The sequence below is a fragment of the Prionailurus bengalensis genome, chromosome B3, assembly GCF_016509475.1.
Source record: "Prionailurus bengalensis isolate Pbe53 chromosome B3, Fcat_Pben_1.1_paternal_pri, whole genome shotgun sequence".
Classification (NCBI taxonomy): domain Eukaryota; kingdom Metazoa; phylum Chordata; class Mammalia; order Carnivora; family Felidae; genus Prionailurus; species Prionailurus bengalensis.
The window spans coordinates 140561935-140568328 of record NC_057355.1 but is presented as its reverse complement, the minus strand read 5'-3'; the positions used below and the strand labels follow the sequence as shown (position 1 = coordinate 140568328).

The 6394-nt window shown below is 41.1% G+C and overlaps 1 pseudogene; it reads left to right on the top strand.

Annotated features, from left to right (window-relative positions):
• Positions 1–3285: 3285 nt before the first annotated feature.
• Positions 3286–3459, top strand: LOC122469649 (annotated as a pseudogene).
• The last annotated feature ends 2935 nt before the right edge of the window (positions 3460–6394 follow it).

The window sequence follows — 6394 nt, the reverse complement described above, 5'->3', positions numbered from 1 at the left end:
CGCCTCTTGTATGCCCCGAAAGCGTCGCCAGCCCTTGAAACACGCAGACCCAGAGACCTCCAGCGACGGAATCTACTCAGTGCTGTATGGACCATCGTGTCCAACCCCTGCATCTCACAGGTGGGGAAACTGAGACCACAAGAGCAAGTGGGGAACCCCCGCATCCCCCCAAGAGGAGGGCAGAATGAAACAGTGTAGGTATGACATCCAGGACTAGGCACAGGGGACCCCGCCCCCCGCCGTCCCAGCCACAGAGCTGGTCAGACGGCAGTTTGTAACCTCTCTGAGCCTCGCTTTTGCCATGTATACTAGAAGTGAGCAAACCACTTTTTAATTAATTAAATAATTAGTTAATTAATTTAGAGAGAGGGAAGATCCCAAGCAGGCCGTACACTCGGTGTGGAGCCTGCTGCAGGGCTCGATTCCACGACCATGAGATCATGACCTGCGCTGAAATCAAGAGTCAGTCGCTTAACCTGTTTGAGCCACCCAGGCGCCCCACCAAACCCCGTCTTTAAAAAGCACACAGTTGGGGCGCCTGGGTGGCTCAGTCGGTTAAGCGTCCGACCTCGGCCCAGGCTACGATCTCGCGGTTCGTGGGTTCGAGCCCCGCGTCGGGCTCTGCGCTGACACCTCGGAGCCTGGAGCCTGCTTCCGATTCTGTGTCTCCCTCTCTCTCTAGCCCGCCCCCTCCCTCCCTCTCTTTCTCTCTCTCTCTCAAAAAATGCATAAAAATTTAAAAAATAAATAAAATAAAAACAAACAGTAAATATTTTAGCCTGTACAGCCATAGAGTCTCTGTTCCAAGTATTCAACCACGCAGTTGCTTGAAAGCAGTCATAGACTGTGCGGAAAAATGGGCGTGGCCGCATGAGGATAACACCTGATTTGCAAAAGCAGCTCAGGGGTCACAGTTTGGTGATCCTTAATCTATGTAATCAGTAAATTAGTGGCTCCTTCATAGGACTGTCACGATGAACCCCAGAGACGACGTACACGGAATTCTCTAGAAGAAGGCCTGACCCGTAACAGGCACTCAAGACACGTTGGGTAGTACGATTTTGTGCCCAATGTATAGTACACAAACACATGTAATGTGGGTCCAACCCTCTTGTGAAGTGCTGACTGACCATGCTGAGAGACTGGCCAGGAATGCCTCTAGAAGCTTTCAGTAAAGACCTGTGTGTAAAGAACAGGAGTTCGGATCTCTAGACGGGTCTTGCGTTTACATGTCAAACCAGCTCTTGACTCAGAAAAGGTGAAAACACGTTGACCTATTGCAACGATGATTCAATGTTTGCATATGTGCTGGAGCCATCACACGAGGAGCTCCGCTAATATCCAGCAGCACACGTTTTCTTCAGCCAGGTGTCTGTGGACGGACACTTAGGTGCTCTGTATGTCTTGGCTGTTATAACTAATGCTGCAATGACCACAGGGGTGCATATACCTTTTCGGGTGTTTGTCTTCTCGAGTTAGTACCCAGAAGAGGAATTGCTCGATCATACGGCAGTTTCGTCTTTAATTGTTTGAGGAGCCGCCATACTGTTTTCCACAGTGGCTGCACCAGTTTGCATTCCCGCCAACAGGGCACGAGGCTCCCCTGGCCTCCACATCCTCGCCAACACCTGGTATTTCGTATCTTTTGGTACCAGCCATGCTGACAGGTGTGATATCTCATTGCGGTTTTGCTGTGCGTTTCCCTGATGATGAGCGACACGGAGCGTCTTTTCATATCCCTCTTGGCCATCTGGACGTCTTCTTTGAAAAGACGTCTCTTCAGATTCTCTGCCCCCTTTTTAATCAGCCTGGTGTTTTCTTATTGTGTATATGAGTTCTTTATATATTTGGGATGTTAACCCCTCATCAGGTGCATGGTTTGCAAACATTTTCTCCCATTCAGTGGGTTGCCTTTTCGTCTTGGTGGTGGTTTCCTTTGCTGCACAGAAGCTTTTGGGTTGATGTAGTCATTTGTTTATTTTGGCTTTTCTTGCCTTTGCTTCTGATGTGAAAACCAAAGTATCCTTGCCCAGGCTGATATCAAGGAAATTACCATCTATGTTTTCACCTAGGAGTTTTACGGTTTCAGGTCTCACATTGAAGTCTTTAATCCACTTTGAGTTGATTTTTGTGTACGCTGTGATATAGGGATCCAGTGTCATTCTTTTGCATATTTCTCTCCAGTTTTCTAAACACCATTTGTTAAAGAGACTGGTCTTTCCCCTTTCTATATTCTTGGCTGTTTTGTCATACCTTAATAGACCGTATGTATGTGCGTTTATCTCTGTGCCCTCCCCTGTTCTATTCATCTATGTCTATGTGTTTTTATGCCAATGCCAGACTCTTGATGTCTACAGCTTTGTAATACAGTTGGGAATCAGGGACAGGGATACCGCCATCTTTTCTCCTTCTCAAAGCTCCTTAGGCTGTTCAGGGCCAATGGTGGTTCCATACCGATTTTAGAACTGTTTGCTCTAGTTCTGTGAACAATACCATTGGAATTTTGATAGGGATGGCATTGAAATCTATAGATTGCTTTGGGTAGTGTGGACACTTAAACAATATAAATTCTTCCAATCCATGTGCATGGAATATCTCTCCATTTATCTGTGTCTTCTCCGACCTCTCTCATTTTCTGATGGTTTTCAGTGTAGAGGTCTTTCCCCTTGGTTAAGTGAATTCCTACGTATTTCTGTTCTTTTTGATGCAGTTGTACATGGGATTGTATTCTTAATCTCTCTTTCTGATGGTTCATTTAGTGTATAGAAATGCAACAGACGTCTGTCTATTGGTTTTGCATCCTGCAACTTTACCGCATTCATTTATTAGTTCTAAGAATTCTTTGGTGGATTCTTTGGGATTTTAGATATAGACACAGATAAATGTAGACACACATGAAGATACAGATACAGCTCTGAATAGTGACATTCTTACCTCTTCCTTCCGATTTGGATGCCCTTTCATCTTCCCTCGTTTCCAGCTGGGGCTTCCTACACTACGTTGAATAAAGGTGGCGAGAATAGGCACATCCTTGCCTTGATCCTGATTTTAAGGGAAAAGCTTTCAGCTTCCACGGTCGAGTATAACGTTAGCTGTGGGACTGTCACGATATAGCCTTCACTATGTTGAGGTACACCGCCTCTATAGCCAACTTGTTGAGATTTTTATCGTAAATGAATGTTGAATTTTGGTCAAATGCTTTTTCTGCATCTATTGAGATGATCATATACCTTTTATCCTTCATTTTGTTAATGTGGGTATCACGTTGATTGGTTTGCAAATATTAGCTTTGCGCAGTGGCAGTATCGTAGCCAATGAGGTTTCTCCGAGGCGCGATTATTGCTAATTGAAAACTTTTCGCAAATATTGGACCATCTTCGCAGATGGTCCCACTTGATGGGTGGCGTAGGATCCTTTTAGTGTGTTGTTAAATTCAGTTTGTGAATATTTTGTGGAAGGTTTTTGCATCTATGTTTATCGGGGACACTGGTCCGTAGATTTCTTTCATGTGGTATCCTTGTCTGGTTTTGGTATCGGGGTAATAATGCTGGCCTCATAAAATGAGTTTGGAAGTTTCACCCTCTTCAGTTTTTTGGAGGAAGTTGAGAAGGATTTGGTATAAATTCTTGGAATGTGTTGTAGAATTCACCAGTGAAGCCACCTGGTCCTGGATGTTGGTTTGTTGGGAGGTTTTAGATTCTTGATTTAATCTCCTTATTAGTGAACAGTCTATCATATTTTTCTATTTCTTCATGATTTAGTCTTGGTGGGTTGTAGGTTTCTGGTAGTCTCTTACGAGCCTTTGTAGTTCTGTCGTAATGTCTCCCCTTTCATTCCTAGTTTCATTTATTTCAGTCTAATCCTATTTCTTTCTTTTTTTTTTTCTTGGTGAGTCTGGCTAAAGATTTGTCAATTTTGTTTATCTTTTCAAGGAATCAGCTCTTGGTATCATTGATCTTTTCTATTGTCTTGTTAGCCTCTATTTCATTTATTTCTGCTCTGACCTTTGTTATTTCCTTTCCTTTACGGAATTTGTGCTTTCTTTGCCTAGTTCCTTGAAGTGTATAGTTACGTTGTTTATTTGAGATTTTTCTTGTTACCTGAAGTACAACTGTGTTGCTATAAATTTCCCTCTTAGAATTGCTTTTGCTTTGTCCCATAAGCTTTGATATGTTATATTTCCATTTTCATTGGTCTCAAGGTATTTTTTTATTTTACCTTTGATTTTATCATTGACCTACTGATTGTTCAGTAGCATGTTGTTTAGTATCCACATATTTGTGAATTTTCCACTTTTCTTCTTGTAACTGATTTATGGTTTCATACCAATGTTGTCAAAAAAAGATGCCCGATCTGATTTCAGTCTTCTTAAATATGTTAAGACTTGTTTTGTGGCCTAACATGTGAACTACTCTGGAGAATGTTCCATGTGTGCTTGAGAATAATGTGCATTCTGTTGCTTTCAGATGGAAAGTTCTCTATATACCTGGTAAGTCCTTCTGGTCTAATGTGTCATTTAAAACCAATGTGTCTTGGGGCACGTGGGTGGCTCACTCAGTTAAGCGACAGACTCTTGATTTCGGCCCAGATAATGATCTCACAGACTGTGGGATCTCACCAACTGTGAGATCAAACCCCATGCTGCACTGACAGCACAGAGCCTGCATTGGATTCTCCCTCTCTTGCTCTCTCTGCCCCTCCCCCACTCATGCTCACTCTCTCTCTCTCTCTTTCAAAATAAATAAATACATAAATACATAAATAATAAAAAAATGTTTTTTATCCATTTTCTGTTTGGGGGATCTTTCCGTTGAAGTAAGTGAGATATTAATGTCTCCTATTATTATTGTGTCGTTATCCATTTGTCCCTTTGGGTCTGTTAATATTTGCTTTGTATATTTAGGTGCTTGTATGTTGGGTGCATAAATATTTACAATTGCCATATCCTCTTGTTGTAGTGACCCCTTTAGCATTATGTAACGCCCTTTTTTGTCTTTCATTACAGTCTTCGTTGTACAGTCTATTTTGTCTGATACAAGTATTGCCACCCTGGATTGTTTTGTTTTGTTTTGTTTTGACTTCCATTTGCATGGTATTTTCCCAGACCTTCATTTTCACTCTGCATGTGCCTTTAGGTCCAAAGTGACTATCTTCTGGACAAGCATATAGATGGGTTTTGTTTTTTAATCCATCAGCCACTCTATGTCTTTAACTGGAAAATTTAGCCCATTTACATTTAAAGCAATTACTGATAGGTACACACCTATTGCCATTTTGCTAATTGTTTTCTGGTGCATTTGTAGTTCTTCTGTGTTTCTTTCATCTCTTGCTCTCCTCCTTTGTGATTTGATGACTTTCTTCAGCGGTATGCTTAGATTCCTTTCTCATTTCTTTTGTGTAGAAGTTTTTGCTTGGTGGTTACTATGAGGCTTACATAAAACAACTTGTTTTTAACAGTGCGTTTTAAATTGATAACAACATAAATTTGAATGCATTCTAAAAACCTATATCTTTACTCTTCTCCCCCTTTTGATTTTGATTTCACATTTTATATCTTTTTAACTTATGTATCCCTTAACTAATTATTGTAGTGAGTTATTTGTAATACTTTTGTCTTTTTAAACTTCATACAAGCTTCATTAGCGATTCATCTACTACTTTTACTATGCATTTACCTTTACCAGTGAGATTTATATTTTCACAGGTTTTCTTGTTACTAATTAGTGCCCCCCCTTTTTTTAGCATAAAGCAGTTCGTTGAACATTTCTTGTAAGGCTGGTTTAGTGATGATGAACTCCTTTAGCTTTTGCTTGACTTGAAAACTCTTATCTCAAAAAAAAAAAAAAAAAAAAAGAGGTTAGAGTGGGAGAGAGCCAAAGCATAAGAGACTCTTAAAAACTGAGAACAAACTGAGGGTTGATGGGGGGTGGGGGGGGGGGAGGGTGGGTGATGGGTATTGAGGAGGGCACCTTTTGGGATGAGCACTGGGTGTTGTATGGAAACCAATTTGACAATAAATTTCACATATTGAGAAAAAAAAAAGAAAACTCTTATCTCTCCTTCAATTTTGAATGATAACTTTGCCAGGTAGAGTATTCTTGGTTGGATTTTTTTTTTTTTTCAGAACTTTGAATATATCATGCCAGTCTACTCTGGCCTGCAAAGTTTCTGCTGAAAAATTTGCTGAAGTCTTATGGGGGGCAGGGGAGAGTCACTTTTATGTAGCAAGTTGTTTTTCTGTTGCTACTTTTAAGACTCTCCCCTTTAATTTTTGATGATTCGATTATAATGCGTTTAAGCGTAGGTCAGTCTGAGTTCATCTTATTTGGAACTCTGTGCTTCCCAGACCTAAATGTTTGGGTTTTTATCTCCCAGATTCGGAAAGTTCGCAGTC